This window comes from Pantherophis guttatus, chromosome 2, assembly GCF_059756535.1.
Source record: "Pantherophis guttatus breed Tessera chromosome 2, ASM5975653v1, whole genome shotgun sequence".
Classification (NCBI taxonomy): domain Eukaryota; kingdom Metazoa; phylum Chordata; class Lepidosauria; order Squamata; family Colubridae; genus Pantherophis; species Pantherophis guttatus.
In genome coordinates this window covers 40,727,453-40,744,610 of record NC_142064.1, presented here as the reverse complement: position 1 = coordinate 40,744,610, position 17,158 = coordinate 40,727,453, and the positions used below count along the sequence as shown (strand labels likewise).

Genomic DNA, 17,158 nt, shown 5'->3' with positions numbered 1-17,158 from the left:
ATTACTCCCCTCCCCCCTTTAAAAAAAATAGTTGAGGGACCTGTATATATCTAACATGAAACTGACTTAGGAAACTTGACGATGAAATACAGATTGGTAAATCGCTGTCTCTTTATTTGAGTCTTAATAATAACCCTTTGAGACTCGCTAATATTTGACTTAGGGACTTTAAAAGCAATGCTGATTCGGCTAATGGAGTCGGGGCGGGAGGGGGACGAGGAGGAGACTCAGTGCCCACACTGGAAACTGCCCAGAACGAGAACGAAGGAGAGGCCTCGTCATTTTTGGGGAAGGGTAACCACCAGTTCAATCCTATTCCCTTTCCTTCGGATCTAGGTTCTATCGAACTAATGAGATCTACCTTGATTCCCAACCCTAAGCGAACGTAATGTCGCAGTTTCCGAAGTGAGAAAAAAAAAAACCCAAACAGAATCGCACCGTAGCAGATGCTCTCTTCCTTCCGTAAGACGGGGCTCGTTTATTCATGATCCCAAACAGGAGACGATGGAAAAGGGCGTATCCTCAAGAAAACTGTTAGGAACGTGGCGGAAAAAAGCTTTTCGCTATAAATAAATAAGGAAATACAGATTAATTACTACACCCTATGGAAACGTTTAAAAACCTTGCAAAGTGTAGTCTGCAGTACTAAAAGCTCTTTCACCAACCCTGTCATTCTCGTTAATTCTCCAGAGCTAAGTATTTTATCCTCTAGTTTCAGTTGCCCCTGATTGGTGGAAACGGTCTTTGAGATAAGGCCGAGACGTCTGGCCCGATCCAGGACTGAACAGGACCCTCTGAAATTCGGAAACGCGGGGTCACGGTAAACAATGGGCACAATTATTGCGTAAGTCCCCCTGAAATGAAGCGGGTGCGCGCCTGACGGCCCCCTCCCAGTTGCCAGTTGGGGTTCTTGCGCACGTCCTATTAATTTCGCTGGGATCCAAGCAAGGTAACCTAGAAATCGGATTTTTTAATCCGTTATTTTTTTAATTTGATATTTTAAAACATGTATTTTTTCTTTTAATTTGATCAACTGACTTTATTAAAGACTCATATCTGGGACAGATGTAGAAAGGGAAGTTGGGTCATTTTCAGCTTAATAGTTTATCTTTTGCACGGTGACTTAAACTATCAAAAGTGACCTGTTTAGCAAAATCAGTGTTTCTCAACTAATCCAGATATATTCTGTGTGAAGTCAATGTCAAAAAACCTCACCCAACCGAGGCTATCTGAAGCATATGTATTTCATGTGATGTCCTGTGATATATATTTAAACAATAATTACACTATTTAACTAGTGCATTGGATTGATTTTATTACAGTCATAGGAATGCAGAAAAACCCCATTTACATTATTGACTTTTTCAACATATTTCAGCATGCAATTATTTGATCTTTATTTTGACAATATTGACAAAGGGTATATAACAAATATGCACCATGTTGTAGTCCATTGTAATTTAAATAAACCTAACTGCAAATTTTGCATGTGGAAAATATGCCCCATGTAAAGTTTGCTTTTTTGACATATGCTGACATGTCAATATTTTATCATTATTTAAACAGTATAGAAAGGTTAAAGTGATGTAACTGAAGATAATTATGAAAAATGACTTTGCAATCATTTACTCAACAAAAAATAACATGTGCCATTTCATTTTATAGAAAAAGGAAATATACTTTTTGTTCTAATATGTAGCATTGCCTGTTTTGACAGAAACAACTTCATATAAATGTTTCTTATAACCGTCTATATAGTTTTCAACATTGATTGAGAGGAATTTTTTTCCCACTTCTCCATACAGAATTTTTTCAGCTGTGTGATGTTTGAGGGGTTTCTTCCATGCATGACCTGTTCAATGGGATCTGGGATTTGACTTGGCCATACCAGAATCCGCTATTTCTTTCTTTATTATTCAGCAATTCCATGGTGGATTTATTGGAATGTTTGGGTCATTGTCATGTTGCTAGGTCCACTTTCAGTTGAGCTTCATTCTTCTGACAAATGGCCTCATATTATGCTCAACTATCCTCTGATACAATAAAGAATTCATAGTGGATTTTGCAATGTTGAGCTGCCTAGGCCCTGATGTAACAAAGCAGCCCCGAACCATTGTGTTCCAACCACCAGGATTTATAACTGATATTAGGCTCTTTTGGTGAAATGCTGTCTTCAGTTTTCTCCAAACACCTCCTGCCCAAAAACTCAATCTTTGTCTTATTTACACATTGTTCCAGAAGTCCTTGTCTTTGCCTAGTTGTTTATGAACAAATTTGGTCTTACTTCAATATTCTTTCTGGACAGCAAAGGTTTCCTCCTGGCACATCACCCATAGCTTTCTAATGGTCAGACTTATGCACTTTGACATCAATAGTGATGATAGCTATTTGTAGGTCACAGGATGAAATTTTGCTGTCCTTGGAGATTTCTTTTAGCATCTTGCATTCTGCTGTCTGATGGCCTAGCCAGAACAAGTTGGCAGTTGTTTCCAACCCTTTCCACTTGTAGATGATCCTCATGATAGTGAAATGATTGGTGTCTAATTGTTTGGCAATAAATCTCTTCCCAGATTCATGGGCTACAACCTTCTTTTTGAAGGCCTTAGAGAGCCCTGTGGATCTAGATACGGTTATACTACAAACTTCAAAAAGTAAGTCAAACTAAATGTCTGCAGTAAGACAGGATCCTTGTGCATCTTCTCTTAAAGTGTTCCAATTATTTGCACCTGGTCTGGTGTACCTGATTCTAATTTTAGTTATTTGAGGTGGTGTTAAATATAAGGGTGTAGTTACTTTTTCCACATGCAAAATTTACATTTTTATATTGGTTTAAATTACACACTGAGCTACAACATGTAATTTGTTCATGATATTTGTTATATCTTGTTATCATTATTGTTGAAATATAGATCAAGTATCTGTATGTTGAAAAGTCAAAAAATCTCGATGGATTACTTACTTGTACCAAACTGTGGTGTTATGTAAACAATTTTAAAGGGAATAAATTCCACTGGCTCAGTGACATATTTTCAGTGAGACATTCCACTTTAACAGTTTGCCAAATTCCATTCTAAATGTAAAGCATGATTCGAACAACCTGTTTTAGAAATATTCTTTTCTGAATATTTCTGAAGCTTTATTAGGAACTGTAGTTTGATCTCCCAAAAATGCAAGTGTATGTAGGCCAGCTTTTTGAAAAAGAGCAGGAACAAAGGCAACTTCACCTGAGAGAAACATTATGAAATTAATGATGGTATGAAATCTGGTTAATTTGGCAATGTATGGACAATAGAAAGAAAAATGATTTTGCTGATTCTTAGATTTTTAATAAATGTGCCGAACTTTTAATGTTTTATTTTATGACATGACATGTTATAAAACAATAACCAGAATTTGTTTTTAGAAGTTTCTGATAGGCTCAGGATAACATTTGAGTTTACTATGAATTAGTTTAAGAAAATCTGAACTTAATAACATATTTTATATAACATATTAAATTACAAAGAACATTTTTAACTCTGTGAGTGTATAGTTTTATGCAAAGTATATAAATAATTATGCATAAAACAGAAATACTAAACTTTTTATATACAGGCTTAGCAAATTTATGCCAGAAATAGTAGATCCAACATCTGATCCTTTGCTAGTTGTACATAGTTCCTATGAAAATGAGTAGGACTTGCATTAAAAATTCATACCTTTACTAACCTTCACCCCAGGCTCATTCTCTCCCTTTTTTTTTTTTTTTTTTTTTGAAGCCAAATATTTCAGTACTGGTCTCAATAATATTGCACTGGGTTGGTGAAGGCTAATATAAGATATTTGGAATAGTGTATCAGAGGATTTGGAGGCAAGAAGTAAATTGAAGAAAATGCTAGGATGTAAGCATTCTGGGAAGAAACCTTCAGCTGGCCTATGTGTTCTCACATCTCAAGACCTAGCACTACACACTTTTTCTATACAAGTGTACAAGTACTTGAATATCCCTGTCAGATTAGACCAAGGGTCTATTTCATGTATAAACCTGTTTCTTTAGTGCTAATCTGGTGCTTTTGGAATGGACAGCTTTCCATAACATGGTGGTCTAATTCTCCAATCTTCAAGCCCTTGGTTGGGGTGGAAAGAGTAGGAGTCCAATGTATTTGTAAGAACACCAAGTTAAGAAAAGCTATGACACCAGAAAGAGCAACCATTTACTATAGGAAAATCTGATAACAGCAGGATGAGCAATAAGAAAGATACTACTGTAGTCTCATGAAAAGTAATTAAGTCTTTACCTTAGATGCATAAAATATAACATTAACGGAAGATCAACCACTTTCTTATACCAAGATTGCCAGAGTGCAATTATACTTTATTAATCCTGTTGTAACCCTTTATTGGATATCAAGTCCTGTGGATTGCAAGTTCTTGACTTCCTAAGCAAGACTAATTCCCATCTAAGGTAGAACAAGCAACTTGAGTAAACCCTAACCTTAACCCTTTAGATCTCCTTAAAACTGAATAAATTTCTATGTATCTAGGGTAAATTACTGGGGACTGCAAACTTTGTCTTCCCAAATCTTAGATTGCTTCTTGCTTTCTGCTGCATACAGTCCAATTTGCTGCACCAGTTAGTAAATGTCACTGAAAGCAGTGGAATGTTTCTGTCTGTAAGTCTATCATGCTAATTGGGTTGACACAAAGGGTTAAATTTAAGGAGTTGTACACATTATGTTCTTGAATAAACTGCAAATTTGTGTTTGCAGGCCACACTCCTAAAAGCATTTTCCTTGCTAAAATTACAGTCCACTTAAGGTTCCTTCTATTATTTAGCATCTAAATGGTATTTATGAGATGGATTTAAGCTTTTGAAGTCCTAAAACAAAGATGGTATAGATCTCAATATTTAATTTTCTGGTGGCCTTAGGCAAATCAATATGGACAACAGTTATTCTCTCTCTCTTGAATTCTTAGTTGAGAGTAAGTCCCAACTGGATCTTATTCCAAAGAAAGCATACAGAGACTTTGCTTCAGGCTCAATAGAACTGTGGAGAATGACCTCAGCTGACTTCTTTGGAAGGTTTTCTAAGTCATTGCGCATATAACACAATCTTCTCTATGTTTACTCCACTGTATTAAATGGGATCTGTTCCCAGATAATACAGTTCTGGAACAGACTTTTTGGTCTCAAATCACAGGTCAGTATTTAGCATAAGAAAAAAGGTCTCCAAAACCTTATTCTCCACAATACATTGTAACATCTTGGTCAAAAACAGCAACATATGGTAATATATCTCTTTCCTGTAGAAATCAAGATCAAATGGAAATGTTATTGCCATTTATACTTTCATTTGGTCTTGATTTTTACTCTCATGGATTCACCATAACCTTTTTATTTTCTATATTGAAATAAGGCCTTTTGAGTTAAATAGGACTTAGGCTCAAGTAAAGATGCACACAAGTCAAATGTTTCCATTTCTGGGGGTGGGTACTCCAACCATTTATACAAAACCAAAGTGTTTCTTTTTCTTTCTATTGAAATCAAGTAGAACCAATTTGGGTTGATGATGGATATGAACCATGTTTGCTGAATAAATGGATATCCCAGATGTATCAAGCAACACTCCAGATCCATGGGAATAACTTTCAGTTGCATTTCAGTAGAAATCCCAGTTATATGCACAATGCAAATGAGTTAGACCACCGCTGCAAGATTGCATACTGAGGATCTCTTTCCTTGCTCTTGGAAGCTCCTCAAATGGCATATTCCAAGTCAGGCTTGCTTCTGTGCAGCGAAGGAAATGTATTTTATGACTAAAGGAGAACCACCTCGGGGGCGGGCCCAATAGGACTATTTCTTCATGGCGTCATCCAACCATCACTTTACTGTTGTCGCATCCCTGAAGTACCGCTACAATGGTACCTGGGTGACGCTAAATCAGCGAAGGTTTCCTTTCCCTTCTTTAAGGGATGGGTCAGAAAGATTCGCTAATTCGGCATCAGATGACTGGGATATCGAAGCTGAAACATCCGCGCTCTAAAGTAAAAGCAAAATCCCCTGAGCTCTATCTCATCTTTCATCCTTAGGCATCATGCATGAATACGCTTAGTATCTGAGCGTGAAATACATGCAGGCGTTCACACTTCTGTTTATACACCTCTTCCACACCTAATGTCGCCACTTATATAATTCCATGCCAGCCACCATCTCATTCTTGCAAAACACAACATGCTCAATAGTTCTGGGGCAAAGTTTACATTGGGAAGGAGAGGCACCTTATCTTGGTTAAACTGAGGGTAGAGTGTAGGAGATATAAGAGCGACCACTACGGAAAAGGCATTATGGTATCTTTGAGGGTTGAGTTGCCTAGTGCAAACCTTGCCCTGTGTGTGCGCGCGCAGATATTTTGATGCCTATTAATCTTCCTTAGAAACCTAACCGCTCATTTGCAGTTCATGCAGAAAATCACAAAGACAATTAACATGTCTACACAGGCCAGGCTTTTGTGCTTATTTTCTAAAGGGCTGTGTGAGTGCCTGCCTGTTGGGGTTGGTGGAGAAGCAAGAAAGCTCCTCTTAAGAGCTTCATTTTATGAATACCATAAATGCCTTAGGATTTAGTTCGAATCTCTGAAAAATCAATAATATCTACCCTTTATCAGCCCGTTTTCTCAATCTCTCTCTCTTTCTCTCTATGCCCAGACCCCACATGAACCTCCATTGTGTTTATTACTTTTTTCCCAGCTGCGTTTCCGATCATGATAATAGGGTGATGTTGCCATCCTATGTATCCTTTGGTACGGCTTCAAAAATCAATGAGATACAGATCTAGAATCGCAGTATAATATTTGCTTCCAGTCAAAGGCCTTTTTGCCTCCTGAAAAGCAAGTCTGCCAGGATTCATTTCAGGATCCTAAGCCCTAAGTGCTCTTGCTCTCCAGGCAGGCCTCAATCAAGACCTAACACTCAATTGAATTGAATGAGGTGGCTTTTTCAGATCGGCAGAGTGTTGTGGCCCTCACCTTTGGGTTGGGTGCACTGCCCTATTTCCCAGTGCGAAATGGTTCCCCTCCCACAGCATCTACTATGCCTTCCGCAGCTTTCTTGTGGGGCTCCTTTCTGGAGGGACGGGAAAGAGGATTGGGCGTATTCTGTGAGCTCCTCAAACTGCAGAGAGATTACTGGGGCTCTGGGAAGAGGCGCCACAGGCGACTTTTAGACATTGCTTGCTCCCGAAGTCTCCAGAAAAGGCGCCTCGGGAACCTGGCAGGGTCTCGCAAATTCGCTTAACGGAACAATGAGAAGTAGGGTTAAGCGCATCCTAGGTTGGATTGGGGCTTTTCTGTTCACTATGCAGGTTATGAGTACACAAGCTGAGATTGTCAGTTGTCTGGTTGCCAGGATCCTGAAGCAACCCTGGGTGGGAAAGGTCACCAGTGGGTAGCAAGCCATTCTCTCAACTGGTATAATAAACCGAGGTGGCACTTGAAGCCTATGAAAATCCGCTCCAAATCCCACCCTCCACTCTCCCACTCGTGGTGGTAACGAGGAACGTGGTTAGAGTGTGGTTTGGTTTGCGTTTCGCCCCGAGGACAGAATCAGCTTCCCCGCCGTCTCTCTAAGAAGAAGAAGAAAGAGTGGCAGAGGCCTGGCCTGCTAGAGCGCGCCTTTTCTGGTTACCCACTGAGGCCGGGGCTTCAGAAGGCCGGGTGCGGCGCCACCGACAAGAGAAAAGGGAGCCGACCTCTGAGCGGGAAACGGGGGCTGCTGCGGGGAAGCTCGGCCTTCGCGGTTTGGCTTGGGCAAAGGAAAGAACCCAACCAAGTTCTGTCTGTTTAGCCGACGCCTTTCAAAGCAAGAGCCGAAGGTCACTTGCACGCAACGCACGTGGGCGAGTCCTCCGTGGGATTTGGACCTTAGTGGAGTTCAGCTCTGGGGGTTGAGCGCCTCGGGGGGGGGGCGGGGCGTCGACGTTTAAAGAGACTTTCCGAAACCCCCTTTTTCACTCTCGCGCGCGCGCGCGCTCGGGAGGACCTTCGAACTAGGCGCCGAGCTCCTTCCCCTTCCCTTCCCTCCCCCTCCCGCGAGCACTCTTTTATGCCGGTGGGGAGGGGGCTACCGAGGGGACGTCTTATTCCAGCCACCCGCTGAGGGGCAGCCCCCAAGCCACCTCCCCTCGCAGCTCCGGCTCCCTTGCCCGTTACACACACACACACACACACACACACACACACAAGCGTAGGCACACGGGGCTCTTGGCTCGTGCTGAATGAACGGCGCTCGATTCGCGAAAGTCAGTCCCCAAGTAAGCGCAAGGGGCGGGGTGTCAGGGGGAGAAGCGCTAGGAGACGCCCGCCAAGCCGGCCCGACAGCTCGGGAAAACGCCTCGGCAGACGCCGGCTCCGCCGAGTGCCGCAGCCTAGGTAAGTACGCGCGGCGCTCTGCTGCGCCCTCTCGCTCTGGTTTTGCCGGGACGGGCGGACGCCTTTTCAGGCATCCCGGCATGGAAAGGGGGAAGGCTGGGGGAGGCTGAGTGTTTCGGGCGAGAATAGCACTTGGCTCAGCCGGGCATTGGCAAAGGGGGTGATCGACGACACGGGATCCTAGCCTGACTCCATCCGTCCTCCTGTCTCTCGTGGGCCAAGATGCTGATTCTCCAGCAAGTGAAACCACAATTCTAGGGGGAAAAGTTTCGAGCCTTGAAAAGTGGCCCTTCCTTCCTACCCTTCCCTCCCTCGAAAGCTGGGAATGTGCACTCCTCCCCCCCCCAATCTATTTGCTATTAAATGGAAACTCTTTTATGGAATGGCTACTAATATCGGTAGTAGAGGTTCCAAAGGGCGATCAGCCGATGGCAACTTTCTCGTAGCCTTGAAAAGGGGGAGGGAGAAGTCACCAAACCCCATTTGAGGGCTGGGCATGTCGGTTCCCTTTCTAAGGACAAACACGTGAGCTACTTTCGGCACATCCCAGGACCGCGTGAACTGGCGCATTCACACAGCCCGGCCTGGGAAAGAAGCCAGGAATTTCGGTTTAGAAAGCAGCCTTCGGATCTGCTGTTTCTCTGGCCTAATTTACAAGACTATCCCTCATTTCGATCCCGGGAAAGGCACCGTTCATCGTTTCGCAAGCTTGAAGCGCTCGCTTCGTTGAGCGAGTGATTTTGCCCGGCAGAAATAAAAGGTTGGCTATCCGGAGCCCGAACTCGCTGGGACCGTTGAGGTTAGTGGACGGATAACCGTGTGTCGTCGAATGAAGGCTTACAACCGGTCTTCCCTTCGGATACTGGCTTTAAGCCCATTTGGTCCTGAGAAAGTTCTGTGTTCCTGCTGATGCTGAAGGCCAGTTATTGCCTTTTCCTTGATCTGTGAACCCGTGAGCTGGAGGAGAGAAGAGGAATCCAGGATTTCGTCTCGAGAGTTCAATGGAGCGCTACGATCCAAGGGTCAGTTGGGCCACGGCTGTTCTATTCGTCTTCCCGTTTGTTTAGTTTAAATGCCTATTCATCTGGCAAATGTGCTTACAATTAAAACTTTTCAGAAAACACGCATAAGGTGGTAGGCTATAAACAAAGCTGAAAGCTCTTCAACATCAATTTTGAACCTCGATGGTTTTTGGTGAATTTTAAATCCAAGTGAACCTGCTGAAAATTAGTCAATGCCAAATATTCTGGATTATTAGATTCGTGAATCGGTTGCACCGATAGAATACAATCAGGGAATTGATGGGGGAGCAGAACCATCGAAAGAGGGAGGGGATGCCTTTTGAAAATGGCTGCAAGAGCCGGCCACTCCCATAGAGTTATGTAATAGGGCTGCATATACATATAGCAAATCTGAGCAGGGAGAGCTGATACACTGCCACTTCTTAAATAATTATCTTCTTTTTTTTCCCACTGATTAGCCATCTGAAAGCTTGGGGGGGGGAAGCTATGACATACAAAGAGTGTGGATTTTGAAGGTGACATGTTGTTAGGCTAAGGGCTCTTGACACTTTGTGATTTCCTTGTTCCATTAAGGAAATGCAAATCAGGAAGCAATGGAATTTTTATTAAAACACCTTCTCAACATTTAAATATTTAAAAAAAGCTTTCAGTTAGTAAGGATTACACAAACCTACAGCATGGAAATAGTTGGATACTTTTGAATGTTTAATCAATTCTGAATTCAAAGGAATACATCTTTTTGAAATAGTTTTTACAATAGCTCCTAACACTAATCAATATTTCTTCTGAAGGATTATGGGTTATTTATTTACTAACTAGAAATGAAATTAAGGCATGTATAGTCACACCCAAAATCCAATTTAAGCAAAACATTTGGATTTCAACTACTTTAGCCTGCTGCAGCAGGCCAAGCTTACTCATTTAATGCAAGAACTATTAGTAAATGCACAAAGAATATTCTTTATGTATGATGGTCATTGAGGAAACAAGTGTGTTTGCATCAATTTAAAGGACATTCCCAGTGAAATCAATCACCTTTCTCCCACTAGTCATCTGTAGTCTTTTCAATTACAAGGGACTTTTCAATTACAAGGGAACAATGCTCTGGCTATTCCTTTCTTTCTGACATGAATGTAATTAGATCACTGATTTAAATAAAGCAGCAGAAACATATTTTACTAGATACCTTTACTTGCAAGTAAGTACTATTTAAATCAGTGAGTCATTCTTCCACCCAAAAATGTTTAGGATCAGAATAACCAATAGGACAGCATCAAATCAGATTTCTCCATCTTTCTAGATAAGAATAATTAGTTTATGATTTGTACACAAATGACCCTTGAACAGCATTAGAACAATCCGGGTATATTGAAAGGGGTCTTTGCCGAACGTGAATTACCGGCCTCAACAGTAGAACTCCACGTGATCCTAAGCATGTTTGCCTGGATACGGTGATCCATCATCAGAATCTTTGATATATTTCCCATAAGCAGACAAACAAAAAGCATCTGCCTTAAAAGACTGCATGGCAGGAGATTACATGCACAGGTATGATAAGTCATTAAATGACACCCCAATGCTCACAGTCATTTTTTCTTTGTCGTATATTTTACTTATATAACTCTAAATATAGATACAAATTAATCTGTGGAGAAATCAATGTTTAAACACAAGTAGAAAAATCCATAGTATGTTTACTCACAGTAAATCCAATTGATATCAATGAGATTTAATTCCTGTTATGCATGCCTTAAGATTGCAACCTACATGCGTAACTGTGAGTACAAGATTTAAATTTTCTTCTAGAGAAAATTGAATTGGACATAAAACAAACAAGGATTTGTGTTACAAATGTATTCTTCTAGTTAAAGCTACTATCTGTCTCCTCTCACCTTCTTCACAAACATTTAATTAGTGATTAGAATAAATATATAAGAGACTTTTCAATCCTAGATATTCCTGCAAGTCCCAGATATTACGGACCTTTTGTCTACTCAATTACCTAGATGGTCTTTTTGTCACTAACATCACAGAGGCCCCTTTCAAATGAGTGGACTAATTATTCCAGAAATGGGGAAAGAAAGAACCATTAAAGAATTTTCAACTTGCCCAGCAAAGAACAGTTTCTCTGTTAGAGACAGTTTCCATATTAATACTATCTTCCCCAGGCTCCTGAAATATTATTCAAAAGCCCTAGGGGAAATACCTTTTTAAAGCAAAAAAAAAAAAAAGTTTCCCTTTACTCTCCATGGTTTGGAGGGGGGGAGGGGAAAGCCTCTGCACTAAAGCTTCTGCCTCTACCAGGACAAATCATGAATTTAAGAACAGGAGTAAGGTAAGGCAAGACTGGAGAATCTGTTCCTAGCTTTGGGCCCTGACTCCTCCTTTGAGACTCAATAGGAGAATGTTTCTCCACAGTGAAGGATTTTAGGTTGTTAGAGAAGGAAGATAACTTTTACCATTCAGTGGTCTGACTTTGCTTTGCTTGCCTGAATATTGGGTTACTTGTTTATTTGTTTTTACAAAAAATCTGGCGTTTCAAGATTAACAACTGAAGCTCAATCAGTTTGGGTCTTATTATTGCATGCTAGGGTTATGTTTCCTGGTTTTAATCACTGAGATCAGCTGAAATCATGTGGGTAAATTGTTAAATACTAAACTGATTTTGCTCCTTTACCCCCACCCTGGTTGAATATATTTAAGAGTCTAGGACAATGTTAACTATTTAATCACTTGTTTCCCTTGATTAATCAAATGCACTTATCTTTCCCATTAGTGCTTAGATAATTTATATGGACAGCCAGTAGGTGTCGCTGTCCCCCTGCTGGCCAGAATAGGGTAATCAAGAGCCATTCAAGGGGGCAGCAGGAATGCTGTATGGTCCCTTACCTCTAAGGTAGCAAATTGCCTTTAGTGAGCTCACCTCTGGCACTAGACCATCTTGGTAGAGCAGGACAAGTCTTGCCATTGCTTAAAAAATTATCTGGAGGCGATACACTCCTATGAGTGAGCCCAACAATGGATATGTGGAGAAACACAAGGCTAGTGTATTGGAGTGGGGGAAGAACTGTCATCAGAGCCCCGTCTCTCTCTAAATACAGCTGTGCTTGGTGTTTTGTTTTTTTTTAGCATGCAAGGTGGTTGGTAAGGAAAAAGCAGAAATCCAGGAAACAATAGAAGGCTGTACACACATACACAAAGAGACAGAGAGATGCCTCTGATGACGCCTCTTGTGTTAGTGTTGGGGCTAAAATCATAACCCATTGGTTGCTTTACACATATTAATTTTATCCGTAAACATTTTGATTAAGCCCAATGTTGTTGATTCACTAAAATGTAATTCTAACTAATACTTTTGCTCACATCTATGCTTTCCCCTCCCAAATTTCCCTGAAACACGGATAAATTGTCAAGGATTGGAAATCTAGTTCACTTCTATAGCCTTGAAAACTGTCTCCCATTTCCTTTTATATTTTGCCTTGAGATGTCATGTGGCAATTATTATTAAACAGGAGGTTGGGATGATTTTTTTTTGAAGATGATTCCTAGAAAGTGCTTTGCATCTCATGAAGTGTTTTAATCATGCCTTTTGCAAAAGAAATTCCTATTTATGAATAGAAGTAGGAAGTGTGAAACTAATATCAAAGTAGGGTTAAGCTGATTGGCACAATATGCGTGTATTCAGAATATAATTCATTTTAGTGGAGTTGTTCTTAAGAAAAAGCATCAGTATAGACCAAGAATGCTGCTGGTCCCTCATTCCCACCCTAATGTTGCTTCCAGAATGATATATTTCTCCTTCCTTTTTTGTTGTAATCTAAGGCAATATATCCTACAAATCTTATAAGGAATGCATATTAATACAAAATGTGTGCTCCCATGCTCTGTGTGATGCTAAATAATAAGAATATTATTGTTTTAAAGGGTGGGAAATCTGAAAGACGAAAATCTTTGTTTCGTTTTCTTTTGGACGCCCTATGAATAATCTGTTACGAAAGCTCAATGGGTTAGTTTCTATTTCTTTAAACCAACCTATAATTCCTAGTAAGTGGTTCTTGGACTTAAGAAATGGAGAAAGCTACTGCCAACGGGGGAACATTGGGTGACTTTTGCACATGCACATCGCCTGGTTGTGTATTTTAATTCTGAGGTACAGAGTTAGATGTGAGCAATTTGCCATGCGATATAATGGGTGACTTGATATTTATTGTTCGTGGCCGTCCAATTTAAGTGGCATATGGCTTAGAAGAGGCAGCTGTCCCTTGATCTCCCTCTGGCACAAGCACTTGAGGTGCTGAGCGAGGAGTGGGGTGGGGTGGGGGCGAAGAGACGTGGTATGAGGGAGGGGCTGCTGGATGCAGGAGGGCCAAGGAAGTGGCCTTCACAGCGAGAGCAGCGTGTGAAGGAGTTGGGATTTGTGCAGATTGTTGAGTTCCTTCAATCACTGTCCGCAGGTGATGTGATTCACAGGGACAAGGCCTCTATATGGTAATTTCAGCTGGATGGAAGGCGGTGTAGGTATGTGTTGTATGTGTGGAAATGTGTTGTGGGGGAAGCGGGCTCTCAATTGAGGAGACGGCTAAGCTCGGGGAGAGCACAAGAGTTGGACGGTGGGTGACCCTGCGCATCTTTTTCCCAACACCAGCATCCACCGATCTACACCGAGCTGCCGTCTGCAGGGTAAGCAGGAGCACGGCACAAGGCTAAGGGACAGGGACAGGGATGGGAGAGAGCGAGAGAGCTACGGTTAGCAATAAGCAAAGCATCTCTAGGGCGCTTATCCTCACACAACACCTAGACCGCGGTGTGAGGAAGGGGTGATGGAGTAGACGCCCAAACAAATGCCTTTGATATTGGCTCCTTCAATAGACACATCATTATCCCACTTAAGTGTGCCTTGTGTGCACCTCTCCTCTTTAGGTCTGTGGACGGCTAGAGCTATAGGCAAGCTAAGGTAGTTCACCTGGTTTAATTAGTCACTAGAAAAGGTTGGGATTGTCTCAATCAACGAGATGGCCCCAATGTTCCATGGAGAGGGCCAGCTTGGTGAGTAGTAAGTGCTGGACTCCCAGATTCATGCAACGTACATACACACGCGCACGCACACACACACACATACTTTCCTGCAATGTATTGTTCTATACATAGTGTGATAAGAACTAATGTAATGGAAGACGAAAATGTGGTTTTCCCACCCCTTTCTTTATGGTTTACGTGTAGCCATCTGACCACTTTTTATTGGGTGACATATCATATGAGCACTTTAGGGCACGTAAAACTGGAGATGATAGTAAGGCTGGATGTAGCATAAGCTCAAAGTGGACAGATTGGGATATAGGCATAACACAAAGCGAAAATCTTTCTCCGGCTTTTCTCAAAATCTAAATGGGTTCAGCTTTGAGGAGAGTTAACTTTGACCTTATACATGTATGCAGGTAAGTAATTCGTGCTGTGCCTAATGACCTATGCATGTGCTTGCACTTATTTGGCTTAAATAGGTATGTGATATAAGTGTATGCTCATTTTTTTTCCTCCTGAATGTCAATCCTGCATTATTTTCGAAAGATGACTCGGGAAACAAAGTAATGGTTAAATTGGAACAAACGTTGTGTGACTTTAAATTACTATCTTTTTCAAAAAAAACCAAAAACCAATTCCTCCAAAATAATGTTTGTCAAATATAATATTTCAGTGTGTATATATATATATATATATATATATATATATATATATATATATATATATATATATATTAATTACATCTCTTGCTTATTAAACACCGATTTTATAAACAAGATCTCAGATGCATTGTCAAGAAGTAGTACTTGGCATAAAGCCAGACAAGTTTAAATGAAATGCATTAATAATATACCGCAGTTAGAAGGCAACATACAACATGGTTGAAAATGTCTTCCTTATAGAAATCTCTCTTCCCTCATTGTGGGCACATCTTTAAAGAAAATATTTTCAAATGAAAGGCTTCTTAAGCCAAAGAAGAATGTGCATATAGACAGCTGGAGAGTGTTTTAAATAATTCCTATTATGCAAGCTTCCAGATGCTCCGCCCTCTTTTTTATTTTTATGCCTATGATGAGATTTATAATCAAACTTTGAATTTCCAGTTGCTGCCTTTATAGTTGATCAACTAAACCAACACACACACACACACAGCCAATTCATGCCAGTCTTCTTGTTTTAAGATGAAGCAAAGGATTCTGAGGCTTCACATTGTGTTAGGGAACCATGTCCAAACATATTTTGAAAACCCTGCAGAAAATGAAGAAGCAGAAAGCAAAAGCAAGCTGCATCTATAGAGTGCCACAGTAGAAAGGCCAACATGAAACAAATGAAAATAAAATGTTTTGCTTTAAAAAAAAAAAATAAGATGAAGGAAGAAAGAAAATCTAAAAATCTTAACTTCCAGTAAATGTTTTAAAAATGCAAATATACCTTTACATATGCATCAGTATTAAAAATAATGCATGCAGGAGCCAACCGGAGCAGCAGCAGCAGCAGCAGCCAAAGGAGGAAAGCAGAATGGCGCAGCGTTGATTATGCATAGAGAGAGGCGTCTGGCTGAAGCCGCCTGCTTGTCACCTGTTCTTCTCCGCGCAGCGCTGCAGGCCGGCCGCTTGCCTTCAGCGGCAGAAGCCGATCGGCTGAAACCTTCCCGGCGCTTAGCAGATCTTGGTCATTTGGGCTTTTGCTGGCTTTGATTTTTGGGAGGTTGTTGTTGCTGTTTTAGGACGAAAGGCTCGGTTTGGTGAGCTCTGCTTTTTTTTTTCTCTCCCCCCGCCCGTTTTTTTTGTTTTTTTTTAAAGAAAGATTGTTCCTTTAATTAAAATCTTCCATGAAAGAAAGCGATCGCTCCGGGAATCTATAGTCTCCTCTTCATGCAGTAGGATTTGCATATTTTTAATGCCCTAATTTCCTTGATGTATGTAAATGTGGCCGGACGTACTGTTAGACTCAAGCTGACGTCAATGGACGTGACCTCGCTGCTAAACCTTGAACGTGAAGCTGGGATGAGAGCGGAGAAGCGAGCGAGCGAGCGGGAGAGAGAAAAAGGGAGAGAGTGGGGGGGGGAAGGGAGGGAGGGAAGGAGGAGGCGAGGCAGAGCTGGAGCTCGGAAGCTGAGGCTGCCGCTGCTGTTGGCACTGGAGGGGCAAGGGCAGCCGGCGAAACCGCCAGGAAGGGAGGGGGGGGACCAAGAGCAAGCTCGAACCAAGAAAGGAATCTGAAGAAGACACCAACCTGTCCAAGATTCTTTATTTGCCTGATGTTGCTCTGCAGCTCTAAACAAGCGCTGTGTTGCTCCCTCTAATAAAATAAACATTTGCATCCACTCTTATAACTTGGCAACCCTACTACAAATGCAATATTTGGAGGGGGGCGGGAGGAGAGGGACTGTTGCAAGGGGAGTTCTTCATGTCTCCCCCACCTCTCCTCTCCGAAAGTGGGACGCGGCGGCGGCGGCGGTTTCTCCGGAGAGAAGGCATTGCAGAGCCCGACTGTGACCGCGTAGGTGCCTGCCCGGCCAACGCGTGCCGGTTACCCGCGGTGTTGGCGTGAACGAAATGCCAGTGCTACGTGTGAATGTACGAAGAGGGGGCTGGGGACGAGGAGAGCAGCCCTCCGGCGATATTCTACGCAGGTGGAAGGAGAAGAGAAAGTGAGGGAAGGAAGAGATGAACCAGGGAGGTGCGACTGAGACTCGCAAACATTCGCCTC

At 41.7% G+C, this 17,158-nt stretch overlaps 2 long non-coding RNA genes across 17 annotated transcripts in view; one reads left to right on the top strand and one right to left on the bottom strand.

The window, feature by feature from the left end:
- Positions 1-442: 442 nt before the first annotated feature.
- LOC117679381 (uncharacterized) lies at positions 443-741 on the bottom strand. Its single transcript, XR_004595376.3, has 2 exons — positions 666-741; positions 443-563 (listed from the first exon to the last, which is right to left on the bottom strand). It is a non-coding gene; the product is annotated as an uncharacterized LOC117679381 (long non-coding RNA).
- A 124-nt stretch (positions 742-865) lies between these two features.
- LOC132711494 (uncharacterized) overlaps positions 866-17,158 on the top strand; it is a 152,419-nt gene continuing 136,126 nt past the window's right edge. For 7 of the 16 annotated variants that reach the window (XR_015732137.1, XR_015732140.1, XR_015732139.1 and 4 more), the window contains exons 1-2: positions 867-949; positions 2,571-2,651. This is a non-coding gene — a long non-coding RNA (uncharacterized LOC132711494). Of the gene's footprint in view, positions 950-2,570; positions 2,652-13,881; positions 14,863-17,158 lie in introns of all 16 variants that reach the window. The other 9 variants (XR_015732130.1, XR_015732134.1, XR_009622375.2 and 6 more) reach the window with 5 other exon arrangements.